This window comes from Homalodisca vitripennis, chromosome 2, assembly GCF_021130785.1.
Source record: "Homalodisca vitripennis isolate AUS2020 chromosome 2, UT_GWSS_2.1, whole genome shotgun sequence".
Lineage (NCBI taxonomy): Eukaryota > Metazoa > Arthropoda > Insecta > Hemiptera > Cicadellidae > Homalodisca > Homalodisca vitripennis.
The window spans coordinates 74,181,434-74,200,874 of NC_060208.1; positions in this window are offsets into that span (position 1 = coordinate 74,181,434).

A 19,441-nucleotide genomic window follows, 5' to 3' on the forward strand; every position below is an offset into this window, starting at 1 on the left:
TGCGTACCCCTGTGCAAAGACATGAGGAGTTCGTCCACAACTAGGTCTCACAGGAGTGCAAATGAATGGTTTAGTTTTATAAATATATTTTTATAGTTATTTGACGTATTGGAATGTTTGGAAAAAGAATTGAAGATGTATTAACACAATTAAAAATATGAAACCAACATTCTTGAAAATAAAACAATATCGAACAAAAACATATTTTTTAACTCTAATAATAAATTCCATGTAACGTCGTTATTGTACAAAATTATGTAACTGTTGTACGACCTGTTTGTGTTGATTCACTCAGCACTTTGTTTGTTTAAATAATAGTCTAGGAGCCAATTTACATTGTATAAGCACACAACCAGATTTTCCTTGGAATCGATAGATATATTTCTTCTAAGAGAGAAATAGTCAGCCACGCTATTTTTTTGTGGACGTCGATATAGTATGGTATCAAAATGGATAAAAATGTTAAATTATTCGAAATTATCATCTTTTATCCTATTATACTTTTCTTAATTTGACACGTCTAAAACAAATTATCAAATACACAAATAAAGGTTAAACTTGGTGTATCTAGCTACGAAAACATAATTACTTCGACAATTTATGACTTTATTGCTGTAAAATATGTTTTGCATTTAATGCTGTTAAGTAGGTTTATAATCTGTCTATTTCTGATAATCTGTATGTAAATGAAAACATTCTCTATCCATGTATCATCAAGATTACGGATATAATTCTTAACGCACCTTTATAAACTTTGTAGGCATGCTCTACAAGTGAGTTACTAGGTGAAGTCCGTTGTCGGGCCAACTGGATTGAAGGAGGCGGAGCCCCAGGATCAAATTTTCTAGCAATTAGTATAGACACCTTACCTTTGGATGGATTTTAACCAACATTTGAATAGACGTACTATGTGATAAATGTAATCCTCAATGGGGTTTTTAAGATATAATAAGATAAAAATAATACAATGTTTGATTGATTGAAACATAATGCAGAACTATTTACATTTATATTTATACAAACAAAGAACAACAACAAATCACAAAGTATGACTTAAAAAGAATTCAACCTAAACCCTACATTGCTTCCAAACAAAACATACCAAATTATATATACAGGGGTGTTGAAAAGTCCCGGGACGGTCTAATAACTTTTGAACTAATTACAATATAAGAACCAAAATTTACATCAAGCTTTTGCTCATATAAAACTATTATTTTATGTATTTCACCATGATATCCTGCTTATGGGGGACGTCCCGCTAGGGGTTGGTGAAAATTCTTAAATAGAAGCATAGGTCGAGTCGTTACATCAAATTAAAGCTCTTTTTAATTGAAACATTTTGGCGAAAATCTGACGTAAAACAGATGACGCATTACAAAATGGCGGACACTCAAAGATTATAAAATACAGAATTTTTCAAATGCAAACATTCTGGTTTTTAGAGAAAACTGAGACACTTAATCTTTTATTTTACTTCTTTTACTTCAAATCACTTACCAAAACAGTTATAACAAATGTTCAATGTGTTTGCCTTCAGTTTGCTGACAATCGATTGGGATATTTTACGTCAGATTTTCGCCAAAATTTTTCAATTAAAAAGAGCTTTAATTTGATGTACGACTCCACCTATGCTTCTATTTAAGAATTTTTCACCAACCCCTAGCGGAACGTCCCCCATAAGCAGGATATCATGGTGAAATACATAAAATAATGGTTTTATATGAGCAAAAGCTTGATGTAAATTTTGGTTCTTATATTGTAATTACTTCAAAAGTTATTAGACCGTCCCGGGACTTTTCAGCACACCCCTGTATATATATATATATATATAAAGTGTAATATAGTAATATATATAAAATGTAATATAGATAAATGTAAAGTGAACTTAACTAATCACCAGGAGTTCAGAAGCAAAACTAACCTGGATTATGATTATTAGCACTTACAGCCAAGGAACTATCCAGGATTGCACCCTCTCTTGTTCTCAACTGATCACTGTGATTTCTCTGGAATACTCTGTCAACCAAGACGTTGTATGAATATTCATTCACAGGTTCTTTCTTTCACTATTCCTGGTTTCAGTCCTTCTTCTAGCTCATTTGGCACCCATTCTTCTTCTCCCGGAAAAAATCGCAACGATTTGATATTTTGTCATGGTACATGATCTGGCGCCACACTTTTTTTTCCATCCTTTCTCTACATTTTTGAGCTTAGCATATTAACTGCAGTTCTCCTTCCTATGAAAAATAAAAATTACGGTTTCCTGTGGTTCCTGCGGATTATTGCTATACGACAACAGTACTGGCCGCAAAGTTATTAAACATGTTCTTAAATGCGCGAAAAAGTCGTTCTACGAGCACCTTTTATTTTAAGGTGACTCAAAGTCACATGGTTTGTGTTGTTGTAGTTGCAGGGTTCCTTAAATTCCTGTAGAATAAATATTCACCACAATTTGTTTTTGAAATGTAAATGTTTCAAATCACTGCCTGTCTTATTTCAAATTTAATATTTCTAGGACAGTGGGGAGTTGTAAAGCAAAATATAGTTCTCCTAGTTCTTACACCTCCGTATAAAAACCTACAGATGTTTGATCGTTATAAAAACGCTTTAGATTATCTATGTATGATGTATAATTGTGCCAAATTCAACTTTCTATAATATCGGGAAGTTAGAGAATTAGTGTTGAGAGAGTAAGTGAGGGCTTTGTCTATTATATATAGACATTAAAATAATAATACTCAACATACTGGGTCCCAAAGTCATACAGCTCGTTATTTGTAACCATTAACTTGCACAGTACTGTTTTGGTCTATTCAGTATCAGTAAATGTGATTTCCTACTATGTCCTTTCAAAGTTAATGAAATTCTTAATGACGTGATAGCTTATACTTGTTTTAAATTTCATATAATTGCATTTTCAAAAAAACATTTGTTTCATTCTTACGCTTAAAACTCAATCAAAAGCATCTAAAGTAGCTTAAATTAACATTCGTTTGGCTGAGTCAAATAACTGAGAACACAGTTAATTAAGGAAACAGTTAAAATTTTTATTACAGTTTCGAGAGGAAATTAAGTGGAATTGTTTAACTAACATAAAGTAATACATTTTCTAGTTAGTTTTCATGATACTAGATACTGTGACAATTGAAGAGACATGGCTAAATTAATATAATAAAAGTATAGTCATAGTGTACTAATACAGTATGATAAATTACTTGTGCGTAATACCAATCCAACCAGAAGAGTTCCACCTACCATAAGAAACGAGTTGACAGCAGTTCTTGTTAGTAGATATTTTAATAACAATTATAATTGAAAAAGTGATAACTTTTATAAATTTTGAATTGAAAGTCGAAACCAAGATTATCTCAGAAACCAAGCTGTATCTGCTTAGTAGGTAATGTATGGAGATACTAATGATAAATCCTAATGGAGTAATAGAGTAGGCATAGACTTGAAATGTCGCACTCATTAACGTAACCGCGTTGCTCTATCCTACTAGTTGAAGAGTTATTAGAGAGCTCTCATTCATACTTTACATGGAATTATTCAACTGTTATCGCTTATAGGTTAAAACACAATCATCTATATGGGAATAACTAACTGCCAAATACACACAATAATTTTCATAGTGTTAAAAACCACCAGATATGCGTAATCAATAAAATTACTTGATACCAGTGGTTAACTCATTCATAAGTAAGAAGCACACCCTAACATGTGGATAACCTAAAGAATGCAATATTACATTCTAATAATACTCTGAAATTAAATTAGTCTACTCATAAAGACGGGTGTCAATGTTACATGATGTTCTACTTTGCAAATTGTATTTACTTCCTAATACAACTAATATGACTCCTTATTGCAAATGTTTTATAACCCAAGTCAATCAAGCAATGGTACAATATATAAAACTATAACGGTATAATATAGGAAATCATTTTACTGTGGGAACATTTAAGTTCCTACAGTATATTATATCTTTATATAGTATATAAAGATAGGGTTCTATGTAACAATGTAATACATTAATATAATAGAATTTATTAGATATATGTATAAATATGGAATTTAATATTATGGTAAATTATTAACATATAATTAATACCAGAATTATCGTCCTCAACACGGTATTAAAATGACCAATTTTGCACGTAACTACATTTCTTCATCCTCGTTAAATTAGGGTACATCACCTTCAATGAGGTATCAGCTCAGTTTTAAACATATGTTTCCCTCTCTATGGCAAGAACTCAAAATATACGATTCACATCACACTATCTTATCTCAACCGACCTCCGTAGCCTACTGGCAATATATAAAACTATATACATTCCATAATCTATGTAAACGAAGCAAAGTGGGGTTAGTTACACCATTTACTTATAACTAAAAAATGGCTGCACCGCTTATAATGATTTCTGATTTGTTAGATTCGTCTCCATTCTGAATACCAGAATTTAAATATCGTAATATTTCATGGAAAAATCAAGAAAATAGAAAAAAAATTATAATAGTGTAGATTAAAAGTGCATATTAAATATATTGTTGTGTATAAACCTTATTTGTGACTGTACACATATGTTTAAACAATGCAACCACCATTTTTATTGGTTTACATTTATAGTTTTGAAATAACAGAAGAAGCTTTAAGTATCAGCACTTTTCATTTCAAACTTTTCTGCAACCGCTGTTCAGCATTGGGTAAGAAAATATCCAGATAAGAAAATTAAAAGTGTTGGTACATATATAATTTTAACTGAACATTTTTGCTAATATTAGCATATCGATTGCTTGGTCATTACTGTAATGCAGATATCAAAGAACAGATAAATTTAAAGACCCACCTTAGTTGTATTTTCATATATGTAGGGTTCCAAAATCTTTATTTGTTTATATATATATATATATATTTCCTTGATAAAGGAAATAAGGCAAACTTAACTATGGAAAAAATAGTGCGACCGAAATAAATTACAATGCCCATAAATATACTCTTTTTGACGTATTGTCTTCGTCCTGGCAACAAGGAAAGCTCAACATTGGCGTCATAAATATAATTCACTGGAACAAGAAACACTCATACATGTGCAAAGCCTACGAAATTGCGTGCAAAGCTTTGGGTATTTGTTAGTAATTAAAGGCATAAATATTTATAAATTTACAATTTTTTTCTTTATGTAAATTAAGTTCTTATAGTCTATTAACTACTTAAAGCGAACGGCTCAATTTAAGTAAGTTTTCAACACATAATCAGAGGTCACGTAATTGGGTTTTTATGAATTCAGTTTTTATTTGCCTGAAACATTATTAAAAAGTTATTTTTTAAATAAAAAAAGATTTTTTTTGAGGTTAAAGGACTAAAAAGCATACAAGATCATATAATAGTAGAATATTACAAGTAGTATGAGATAAATATTAGATCAGTTTAATTGGTTGCAGTTAACTACCACATGAGGTATATACCGAGAATTTGTACTGCAATATGCACCATTGTATTAAGAAATAGTATTTTTACTTCTTAAGGTAAGCTACAATTAAAATTGAATCCAATAAGTGTGATGTATATATATATATATATATATATATTATATATATTACAGGGTGATTCGGTTAGTGTTACCGGCACTTTCTGAGCTGATTGTACTATAAAAAATAAAAGAAAAAAGTTCATATAAAACATGGGTCCGGAATGCTTCCTTACTGGGTTATGGCCAATTGAAGATTTCACCAAAAAATGTGGTGCAGGAGGTCAAATGATGATTTGCCGCGTGTTTATGAAAGAGATATTTATAGGCGAATGCAACTTTTTCTAACGGTTTTTTAGATGAGAAATTGAATAAAGTTCATCTCATAGCTGTATCTCATTTAGTTTTTTTGTTATACTACAAAAAACAGAAATAAAATAATATTTGAAAACACTTTTTTAAGGTTTTAACGGACAATTATTTTGTTAAATAGGCATTGAAGGACCCACATTTTTACAAAGAAACTTGCAGAAAATTTAATTCTGAATAAAATTATGTGCCACACGGCTATTAACAGCGAAGTATTAGTTTCTGGAATTTAATTTTTACAACAAACATTCTACCAAGCAAGAAATACGTATTTAGTAATAAAACACCGTAATGTAATGATATAAGGTACACAAATAATAGATTAGCATACAATTGGTAAAATACGATTTTAATAGTTAATGCTCAACTAAAAAACAATAAATACTATTACTTTTTAGGACTATCCAAATGGTTGCATCATGTACCTACATATCTTTGTCACGTTAGCTTTACAGAAGGTAAATTATGTTTTTATAAGTTGGTATCACAAATCAGCTGTTCAACAATACACTGCAATTTATTGAGGAATCCAAATTATTTGTTACCAATTCTGTACTTAGTTTAATGAGTGCAATTTAATACAATTAATTTACTACTCGTTTGTTAGTGAAGTGTATTTTAAAGTAACTTACTATATCAATTGCAATGCCTTTGTTATTTACAACGGAAGAATATACCGACATGGTATTTGCCTTAGGCGTTTTGTGACGGAAATGCAACCGCTGCTACTGCAGAATACCGAAGACGATTTCCTAATCGCAGAGTTCCAAACCCAAAAACGATCAGTGGATCATTTCGTACCCTAAGAGTAACAGGTAAAACTTCCTAGTATTAATAATTATCGGGATCGCCCTGCCCAGATAATGTAGATATGGAAGTGGCTATAATCATGGCTACTGAAACGCAGTCCTGGTGTCAGTACACGGCGTCTTTCTAGGCGATTCGCAGTGTCTCAGTTCTGAAGTATGGAGAACTTTGCGCAAAAATAGCATGTTCCCCTTACCATAAACAACAAGTTCAAAGTATTCAACCAACAGATCCTCCTCTTCGATTGGAATTTTGCAACTGGTTAATTAGAAACCGTCAACATCATAGAACCAATTTTATTCACTGATGAAGCTCAATTTACCCGAGATGGCGTCAACAACCTTCACAATGAACACACTTGGGCAGAGGGAAATCCACATAGTACAATCGTGCGCAACTTTCAACACAGATTTAGTGTAAATGTATGGTGTGGACTCATTCATGATCGATTAATAGGACCATTCATTCTCCGAGGACATCTAAATTCCCGCATGTACCTAGAATTCCTTACAGAACAACTACCACTATTATTAGAAGATGTTCCACCAAGATCACCAGATCTAACTCCATTAGATTTCTGTATATGGGGTTGGATGAAGAACCTGGTTTGTACCAGGAAAAAGTAAATACACGTGAAGAGTTAATAAATCGAATTGAAGATGCCACCGCACAAATAAAAAAAACAATCGTGCAGCGTTTGCGGAGGATAACTCGATCAATCGGAAAGCGAGCTGCTGCTAAGTGTATTGAAGTACAAGGACTGATTTTTGAACACCTGTTATGAAAGTGGTACGTAGTATTATAAGCTTTAGATGAAAAACAATAATTTATTTAAAACTTAATTTAAATTGCATCCTAATAAATCTTATGTGTAGGCTACTCTATGTCATTAAAATGCGGTTTTCCTTTGCTTTGGAATTTCTTGCTTGGTAGAATGTTTGTTGTAAAATTAAATTCCAGAAACTAATACTTCGCTGTTAATAGCCGTGTGGCACATAATTTTATTCAGAATTAAATTTTCTGCAAGTTTTCTTTGTAAAAATGTGGGTCTTCAATGCCTATTTTAACAAAATAATTGTCCGTTAAACCTTAAAAAAGTGTTTTCAAAATTATTTTATTTCTGTTTTTTGTAGTATAACAAAAAAACTAAATGAGATACAGCTATGAGATGAACTTTATTCAATTTCTCATCTAAAAATCCGTTAGAAAATGTTGCATTCGCCTATAAATATCTCTTCATAAACACGCGGCAAATCATCATTTGACCTCCTGCACACAATTTTTGGTGAATGAAATCTTCAATTGGCCATAACCCAGTAAGGAAGCATTTCCGGACCCATGTTTATATGAACTTTTTTTCTTTATTTTTTATAGTACAATCAGCTCAGAAAAGTGCCGGGTAACACTAACCGAATCACCCTGTATATACACACATATGTATATATATATATATATATATATATATATATATATATATATATACATATATTAGATGGCCTTAATTTTGTTTAAAGTACTTTTTTCCTTAAGTACATTGAAAAGTTCTGAACTGAGTTTTTGGCATGCAAATATAATTTCGAGTTTAAGCACAACAGTAAGCATAGTTTAAAACCTATCTGAAAATGTTTTAAATGAAAATATATACTGATGTATTATAATAACGAATGGTTTTGTTCAAAGAGGTGATACATTTCCGATTGGAAGTCCTTTACAAAAATATCAACCTCTTTAGAAAGTTAAGAAACTACCTAGGATTTGTGAACGTATTGATTTTGACATTATCATAACGTCTCCCGTTTAGTATAATATTTCTTCCAAAAATTAAGATATTGATAATCAACAGGATTAATATAATAAATGTTTAGAAACATACTAACTTCGTTAAGAATCTAGACTGTAACATTTTTGGTGGAAATATCAAAGAGCCGCACATAGGGAGTTTTTTTTCAACAGTGGTTAAACTACATCATGTTCCGCGTCAACCCCAGGATAAACGTTTTCAGAGAAAACGGTTGTCCTTTGACTAACCGTCGTGACGTAATAAGGGTAATGTCATTTAGCCGACAGTCGCCCGGTAATCTAGTAAAACTGCTGCACTATGCCACTGACGAGGTCAGTGGAGATGGACTCGGACCGACCCTGAATGTGTCTGGTATATATGTGGAGTGGTAGGTAGTATCAGGTCAGTGTCAGTGTCAGTGTTGTGTATCATCATGTACTCTTCGGTAAGTTGAAGCTCACTGTCCAATTACTAGCAGTCGGGAATAAGACGAAATTGGTCCCCTAAAAGTTTTAAAGTATTCGATTTGTTTTAATCATGATAGATCGGAACATATTAATTTATTCTGTTATTTTATACACTTTTTATGGAGTAAATGATTTAAGAAACAAAATCGTCTTATTTTGTTTGATAATTTAAGCAAAAGAGTTTCTGACGAAACCATTTAGTATGTCCTGTTTCCTTTTTTTATCTAAGAAACATGGGATGAATTGAAGAGTTTTAACTGATGAATTTAGGATCTATATCTCAGATAGGGTTCTCTGTATATAAAGATTAAAGACCGATATAAAACTGATAACAGGAAAATTTTTATTTCTAAAAAAATTGCAGACATACTAAACAATCGATTTCCAATGTCATGTTCGAAAATTTAGAGACAAAGTTTTTTTTTTCAAAATTATTTTAAAGTAGTGACATGACACTTGTGAGGGATGAGTTCAGAGTACCAAAAAAGCATTGCCTATTTGCCATTTACTAAATATATTCACTTAAAGTTAAAACATACAGTTCATAAAAATATAATTTGAAACGTTCACCACAAATAAAATTTCAGACCATGTGCTAGGTAAGAAATTACTTTTTTTATTCTAAGAATAAGCCCACTTTATAATAAATTAATAATAATTTTGAGGCTAACAAAAACCTTGTATTCAATTATAAATTGCTCCTTTACAACTAATAAGGAAATGTTCATAATGGTTTATACGATAGAACTTTGCGTTTCAGTATACAATTGTAAAGCCATTTTTAAGTAAATTTGGTAGAAATATTTTTTCGTGTTTGTGAAAGCTTACGGGCAAATTTATGTTGTTAGAAATGTAACATAACAAATTATGCAGTAAAAAAAATATATAATACAGCATTTATCCTGGTGTAGATCTCATCAATGAACTGAGCCTGAGGCTCAACGATTTAGCTGCAGGAAAAGTCTCATGCTGTCTTGTAATTTAAGGCTTTATCAATCACCTGTTCCTGTACCTCAGCCAGACAGTGGTAGTTACTTTTTCTTGCAAGACCGTAATGCATTCTCGACTAATTTTATAGATTCTGGGAACATAAAATTGAAGAAACTTTTTAAAATTGAAGAAATGGCCTCCACACTAAGGTGCTAATTGCTCTAATGGTCCCGCAGACCAATGAACATGTAAACAGCATTGACACGAAAGCTCGTGGAAAAATAATATATACTGGGATGAAAAACACGTTTAATGACAAATTTATGATAAAGTATTTCTTAAAATTTTACAGAAAGAGAATACCTATAACTGTATGACCAATAATTTCTCTAGTGTTGCATGCTTTAATTCTAAATCTGTGTTGTGGATACTGAAGTTTTAGAATTACTCTGCTCGGATGCCTTACTGAAAACTATCCCATAAAATAAAACAAAATGGCAATCGTATGTCCTTAGTTTATGGTTGGAAGTAATTCAATATAGAGTAAAATGTAATATAAAACTTTATATTATAAAAATTGTCTTCGATAAATGACACAAAGCCTTAAGTAGTATATCAGACAGGCGTAAAAAACTCGCGGTACTGCCAACTGAATTCGTGCTTACGTTATTAAGCTTATCTATCTTTAAAGGGTTAAAATTAATTAAGCTTTATTAAATTTATTTTAAAGATAACATGAAAAGCTATAGGTCACATTAATAGTCACCTTCTTCACTACCAGAAAATAAATTGGATAAAAGTAAAGTGGAAAATATACAATAATGTGGGCCAAAACTGATAAGCAGACACTGGTACCCACAATAGTGACTATTTTAAGTAATTAAATTTCCACATGCGTAAGGGTGGATAGACTATTACAGTAGTAACACTTAAGCCTGTGAGAATGTCATATATCGATTACTCCCTCCCTCTTCAGGTGTGTTAGCCAGGATCTGGTGTTGATCTTTAGCGACTCCTGAAATAGTGCTGGTAGGTCACAAGTAGACTGATAAAAGATAATTGGATGATATTTGGTATAATTGAAAAATAGCGCTACTAACCAAAAGATTGGCTGGGGAGCTTTTACAGTCAAGAGTGAGATTGAATAAAAGAGTTACATTAAATACTACAAATGCATTCCAATGCCTAGGAATAACGTCATAAGAAAACTATGTGCAGAGTAGTAATTGTTACTGGTGATGAGTAGCTCCTTTAGGCCATTAGATCTCAAGCGATGGACTCTATTCTGGGCATACCTGTAGTGTACGGGTAAATAACGTAAACCGTTGACAAGAGTACGATGGCTGGCCGCAGAAAATGTACAACTCTTTTCCATCACATTTATGAGAGAAACCATCTTTCCATTGCCCTAAGATCTAGAATCTAGAATCCATCTCACACATCTCATTGTATTTTCCTAGAAATACGCTCAGTTAAGGCATATTCGTATCGTTTTAACGTATTATATCAAGCATTAGCATAAATGTACCGCAGGTTTCCAACACATGTATATGGTGGACCCATTCAATTGGATGATATGTTTGGTCCTTCAATTGTTATATTACATCTCTGGAATTATAAAAACAGCTTTTAGTATGTAATTGTTCAACTTCCTTATTTATGTTTACAGTCGATCTTCTTTGTTGCTGCCTTGACGGCGGTGATAGCTTCTCCTTTCTTCGAGTCACCCCACAACGAGAGAGCAGCCCCCTTCTACAAAGTTCCCATCAATAGGGATTTCTCCTCACCTCCTTCTTACAGACCAGCTCCCGCCTTCAGATCTCAGGCCTACAGGCCTCAGGCCGCTGCTGCCTATAGGCCTGAGTCCTCTCACCCCAGACCTTCCTATGGAGGAGGTCAGGGCAAGGGTGCTACCTCCTTCCAAACTGTCCGACTCGGTGGAGAAGAACATGGGTACGGTTCTCAACAAAAGCCATATTTCTAGACTGCACCTTTCACCTGCAAATCATTCATAATATAGTATTTATTTCACCGCCAAGATCATTAAATAGATAAAATAAAATACTTAAAATGTATTATTTATTCACTCCTTCACACATCAAGTTTAAATTTTACGTGGTGCATGATTCTAAGTAAGGAAATATGTTAAACTCACAATATTTTAACCTGTTCGTAAGATTTATACAAGTCTTTATACAAGTATAATTTTATAATGCCACATTTAGGGTTTGTTTTTCCTCAGCTCATATTTGTTAACTATAGCAAATGGTTTAAACCTCCATGGTTATTAAAACAAGTATCTTCAGAAATCACACTGAGTTGGTTTCCAAGGGATCCATTTAAGTTTAAGTCATAAATGCGTTATTTTACACATAAATAACGTTAGTCATAAATAAATATTTTACACCCTGAAAATGTAATAGGACTTACATTATCAGTGTTATTGGTATTTTTCACGGTGGGATCTCATTATAATTGTATCTGCTCTTTTAAGTTGTGGATCTTAAGAATCGGTGATATCCAGTTATCAGCAAATATAAAATTCAACTAATTCGTGTTGCATATGCAGTTTAGTTAGTCAATACAGATAAATCCAATTCATATTAACTTAATGCCTTTAAGTCTGTAAAATGTTTTGAACTCTGAAAATTTACAGCATATTTAAACTAGCGTATCTAGGAAATGCCAGCATGTGAGAGCGCCAAGTCTCGAACAGCTCCCGACTTTTGAGAACTAGAATCTTCTTAAAAATCCTAGACTATGATTATTTTCAGCCTCCTGGCCTATGTTAGTTAAACCTCTGGATGATCCTAGTCCTTCGGAATTACACAGCCGTAGTAAGCTACCGGTCTACAAGTTTGTTACCTCTAGATTCCTCAGTCGTCTGGGATTGTCTGGCCTCTGGGATCGTATGTCCTCTAAAAGGCCCTGACCCTAAAGTTTTTCACCATCAAAAGCCCTAGAAACTCCTTTCCTTGTTATGAATTTTAGTGTCTTCTGGCAACTAAACGTTTCTAGGAGTTCTCTACAGTGGCTAAGTACAGCTCTAAACAACTGTTAAATAACTAGATTTTGCTAACGCTTTGGATTTGGGAGGTTTTTGTTCCTGACGACCTTTTAGATTCATGAACCTAACAGCCATTGCGAGCTCTAAGCCTTTGGGAGTTCTCGGCCTCTGGATGATCTCGAAACTTCTTACCAAGAATGTCTCGCTAATTTTAGTAAAATTCATATATTCCTATGATGCCCATGATCATTCTCAATAAATTTTGATCCTCTAAAGAAGTTGATGGAACTATACTCGAGTATAAACTTCACCCCATCAAAAATGTGCACCAGGTTTGATTCAAATCTATGCATTCATAAGTTAACTTAAGTAGTTTATTTGAATCCACTTTTGGCTCTAGAACTCCGTCCCTAGAACACTTATGTGAAGAAATTGTTTTTATAAGGTCTATTTTAAACCAACTGGGCCCAAAAACGACCTTGTTGTTGCCATTTATTTGCAATATTTTCATGCCGAGATAAATGCTGTAAATTCAACCTCAATCACGGCGATACATGATATATAAAATGTTTACTTAACCACATTGCAATAAGCAGATTATAAATGAGCCTAAGATATCGTATTCTCAATAAAAAAACGAAAAGTATGAGAGATATTTTAGTGATCAACTCGAATTCGTGTTACCTGACCATTTGATTCTCAAATAAAACTCTGTCAGTTATAAACAATGGGTTTCCTCGTGCCGTTCCACGATATTAAAAGAAATTAATAACTTGGTGAAACGTCAGACGTGGTTAAAACAGTGTTATTGTTTTACCATAGACACGCAATCTCTCGCCCATATTCAATTTTTCTAGTTTTATTGAATTCCAGTGCGAATGTTTGAGGTAATTCAATAGTAGTCCTGATAAATTCCTAGGTTTATTGGATCCTGTTTTACTCTCAGAATATTACATGTTGCTGCAGTTTTTGGGTTTTAGCAATCTATACTACAATATTTCTTTATTGCATAGTCTATAATAAAATAAACCGATTGATATAAAGTTGGTTAAAAAATGATAATCAATGGTAAAAAATATTATAAAACCCCTTGATTGTTCTAAAATAGACTACAAATAAATCTTTTATGGTTTTGGCAAGCAAAGAGCATAAGATTTAAAATGTTGTTATGAAAAGGTTTAGACATACGTGCTGGAGCAGTTTATCCCTGGCTATTATTAATAAATTCACTGACCTCTTAATTACCTACGCCGCAACGGGAGTAAGTTTAATAATAATATAATTTATGGCTGAACTCTGAACACTTTAATCTTTTAAATCTCAAACTTTAAACTCCATTATCAAAATAGGAAATTGGTATCAAACAAGAATAAAAAATCCTTAACATTATTTTTGAATATGTTACAAATCACATTTAATAAACTACAATAGACATTAATCATGTTTTGTTTTGTTACTGCCTAGTGTCTGGACTGAGCCCAGGATCATAGTTGTAGTAATAACCTCAAAATATAATAAACAAATAAAATTATACATAACTTAGATTAAACTCCATGGTTTAATATATCTGACATACTACTTTGTGACTTTACTTTCTCTGATTATATTTCTCCTAACTTGATACACTCAAAATTGACCGCCAAACAGCTAAATAAAGATACTGAAAGTCGTTATTTTAGTGCTCTGTATCAGTGTGAGTTAACACTAACTTCACAATAACGTGTCTTACGGTTGGTATTAGTGTGCAAACCTAAGACAATTATGATCTCATATGGTATTCACTAGTCGTGATATTGTGAAATCCAGTTTACCATACTTATTTTAACGATTTTATTAATTATTTTGCTATAAAATACTTGGTATCGACATCGAGAAGGAAGATCTGCGGTATCTATAATGTCAATATCTCGATACTGCTTAGAATGGAGATATCGAGTATCAGAACCAACCGATCCGTAAAAAATCATATTTAATACATTACCTCAGGAGAAGTACAAAAAACAGGAATAGCTTACAAGGTTAAGACCTTAAGAGGTTTTGATTGATTTAAGGGTATTTGTGACTCGAAGTGTCCTTCATTTACCAAAACTATAATTGGGTTATATAATTATTATTATAATAAAATTAATAATTGGATTATAAATAGTTTACCGAATGAAACCACGCGACATTTATCACAGTTATTCTGCAAGGAATGTATGTCACACACCAATCTAAAAGTATAGAATTCGCGTTGGGACGATTATCTAAACAGTTATTTAACTTGTCTCAAACAAAATACCATTGGTAGATAATATCAATAATACAAATAAAAATTGGCGAAATTAAGAGACCGATAGATGCACTTCACATTCATTACTTTGTGATTTTACATTAAACACGCAAGGGCCTAGGTCCATACCAGAGCTATAATGACACACAGTGTGTGTAAGCTTTCGTATCGGAAGATGCCAATAAGATCTAGAATTCTTCTATAAATTATTCCTTCTTTTACCAAGAATTCATTTTTGTTATGATAAAAACACTCCCTCCCATTTTATAATTCATATCTGCGCAACTCACCTTGCCGCCTCATACCAAATCCGAAAACTAAAAACTTCCATTAGGAATCCTTACAGTGATATTATTTGCAACGTACGCCGGTTTAGGTGTCGCAACCAGTGGATTAACAGATGTACTACATATCTTAATTCTGTATCATCGTCATTGGACCCCAAAAAACAAGAAGACATTAAAGATGATTGCATCATCCACGCCAGGAAGAGCACGTTAAAAGCGGTCTATCCGAAATGAAGAACTAAAGATTTAGGTAGAAATATTTCGAAATTATTTAAATACACTCATTTAGAGTATCACATTAAAATTTATCACTTTCGATTAATCAATTAATTGATATAAAAATATATATGCGCAAAAACAATAATACACAAACAATTGGCCACACAAATAACACAAGATGACATTAAAGAGTTGCATCATCCACGCCAGGAAGAGCATGGTAAAAGGCGGTCTATCTGAAATGAAGAACTAAAAATTAGATAAAAATATTTGGAAAATAATTAAATGTACTCAATTGGAGTGTAAAATTTAATTTATTCCTTTCTGATCAACGCATTTGTAAAGATATTAAAAAATATATAAAACAAAAATACACCAAGTATCATAAACTATAATATGGCACATAAATTAACCAAATCGACCATAAATAGAATAACATATTATTTAGTGAACATTATGCACATTATTACATTATTATTAAGGCAAAAAAATGGAATATATATAAATAAATAAATATATATATATTATATATATATTGGAAAAATCTATTTTTAAGTATTAAAAAAAATAGTTACATGAAATTTAATGAGTTATTAAGCTTTATCCATTTTCACACATACAGATACAGGGATATATCATCAGATGGAATGAATAAATTCTCTAAATAATTAGATATTTCCATAAGTTTTTATTTATTTGATACGAATAATAATTAATCTGCTATAAGTGACAATTCGGTAGGAATCCTAATCCTCATTAGGTGATCTTAATGTAAATCCTCACTTGAGATATCATATAACAAGATTACGCTACAAGGAAGAGTATACCAGGATACCGATCCTCTAGAGTGTGACCGGCAGGTATATAAATTGTAACATCTCTCCACTGGCTCATCATAACACATCTTCTAGTCCATCATGCATCAGACGGTGAGTTTCATGAAAAAGTATTACATTAATGTTTATAAGAGTCAAATTTGCCGTTTTATTTTACTGCCACTAAAATATCTAATTCAATACTCACAGCACCGAGCAGTCTGTCGGTTTAGACGTTCAAATGCCAGCCAATCGTGATATATTAACATAAAATATTCAATAAACCTTGTTAAAAATTAAACGTTTAACAAAATTGCTGGTGTACAAAATTGCACTCCCAATGAATAAAGATTGAGTTCTATAACGAGACCAAGGCCTGTTTTTGCACCAAACCAGTCAAGAATTGAAGTTGAGATCATAATTTAAAAGTCAAATGGTTGATTCTATATTTTCATTAAAAATGTTGATCGTATTAATATTATAAATTATAAAGTTGGTAAGTGTTTAGATATTTCTATGTTTGGCTGTTTGATACTTACTCACAAAAAATCCATTTGGCATGAGTATTACTTGGATATCAGAAAAGAACATACAAATATATTATCACAAAATACTAATAATTATAAAATATCTACCCAATATTGCTGTGTTATCATGAGTAAAATACCATATGTTATAGTGTTTAAATACAGCTTCAAATAGTTATAATATGTAGTATTATCACTCAAGTTCCACTGCCTGAGTCTTACTGTAGATGAAAGCATTGAAGAATTCAAATTACTTAATTTATTTTGGATACTGCAAGTTAATTTTTTGTCATGAGGGACGGCATACTAACAGTAGATGATGCACAAATCGAAGGGAAGAGTCACTAGTAGTATTAATAATAATCTCCTTATTGCATTCTTTTAAAAATTTGTACATCGTATCGCAATCGTCAATAATTTTAAGTTAATTCACACGATTTCATCTACACATTCACACAACCTCATACTTACAATTCATACAATCATTCAGGACACAATCGCAATGACCTCAGATCCAGCAATCTCAAATATCCCAGCGGCTTGACATGAATTCATCAACAGAGTAGTATTCATCATATACATACAGTAGCATGACTTAAAGGACCATTCGCCCTATGGCTATATTTTGATAAAACAAACGAGCATAGTAAGCTTGTTGCATTGCAATTAGAATAAAAAAACACCGCACCACACAGAGTGACATTTTTATGGCAGAAAACCATCGAAGGAGAATTAATTCTGTCTTGAAGCACTGAAGATTTATACGATACTGATTAGTTATATACAAAAGTATATAATTCCTAGACGGAATCTAGAAAATACGATTAAATAGCCAACAGAGTGCAAGACAAGAGAAAGCAAGGCCAAATAGTGTACTGAATAAGGTTTCCAGATATCCATACCGAGAATACTAGCAAAGACAGCGAGCCGGGTAGACCGCCAAGTAGGCATACGTTTCTTTCATGGAATTAAAACAATCATAAATATTTATGATAATTTTAATATTTAGACGGTTCGAACAGGTCTTGGTATATACGTGTACAAAAATTAACTTAGAAACGTTTCACGTACATTGGAAGAATTGACACCAATGTTTATCTACAGGAATCCCTTATAAGTAGATTACACGTTCCGGAAGTAGACAATGTTTTACTGAAGTAGAATTCTTTATTGAAATGTTCTTTCTTGATCGAGGCAAGAAGGCAATTCAACTTAGGCGTCTAAAATAAAATTTATTCGAACCACAAGTGCTCCAACACACATAAAACCTGAATAAAAAGAGCCAGTCCAATTTTTCTCAACCTCGTAATCCTTTTAACCATTAATACTGGAATAATATATACTTCATGAATGCCTATTTCCGTTTTAAAAACAACAATAAGGCCCAATTATAATCAAATATAAATACTTTTATTAAGAAGACTATGGACTTCGACTAAACATTGTGGACTATTGTGGTAAACAAAATATTTACAAATGTTACTGAATCAATTGGGGTAATTCTATCAGATGTCATTTAATGTTTCACATAAGCTCGATTTAATTCAATTGGTACTTGTAAGTACCATTATGGTATCAACATAATGTTCTTTAAATCTAAATTATGGACTCGAAAATGGATCAGGAGATTGGAATGTCTCCTAGCGAGCATCACACTAGTCTATTGCTATTTACCGCTAGTGCGTGCTTTTGACATATCGATTTGTGAAAGGTAGGATAGGGTAGGCACCGACATTTTTAGTTCATACAAATCTTTGGGTAATACACCTGCGTACATGCTTGACTGCTACTTATGCACTATGAATATACCAAACCTCAATTTTCTAGATCGTCCTGGCTGTCCTGCTACTAGCAGCAATCGTGTCTGCAGAACACCACTACGAGCATCACGAGCCTGCTGAGTCGTACCAAAATTATAATCTGCACGTAGGTCATCAGGAGGTCATCAAGATTCCAGTCATCCACCATTTCGACCATCAGGAGGAGTATTATGGAGGGGACGATCATTCCTTTCAATCACATGAACATTACTAGATGTATGCATGGCATAAATGAAACTCTTTAAAAAAATTGAGTTTTTATTGAACTTATATATTGGATTCATTCTCTTGTCATATTCTCTTCAAGCATTTTTTACGATTTCCCTATAAGATGCTGACTAAAGAAGAATTGTAATGGAAACTGTTAAGGCTTATGTGTTATTGTTTTGTCAAAGGAGCCTTACTGGTATGTGTAGTACCTCCATTTGCTTTCCTGTAGAGATAACTATTAAACAATACTCAATCATATTGTAATTAATGTACCAAACAATATTGATGAAGTGGAAGCTATTAAAACCTACTGAAATAAAAAGATGATATAAGAGCTGATTTTATATATATATATATATATATATATATATATATATATATATATATATATATATATACAGGGTGGCGCAAAAGTCACTGGACAGTTGGTTAAAACAAGACTAGATTTATTTGAAAT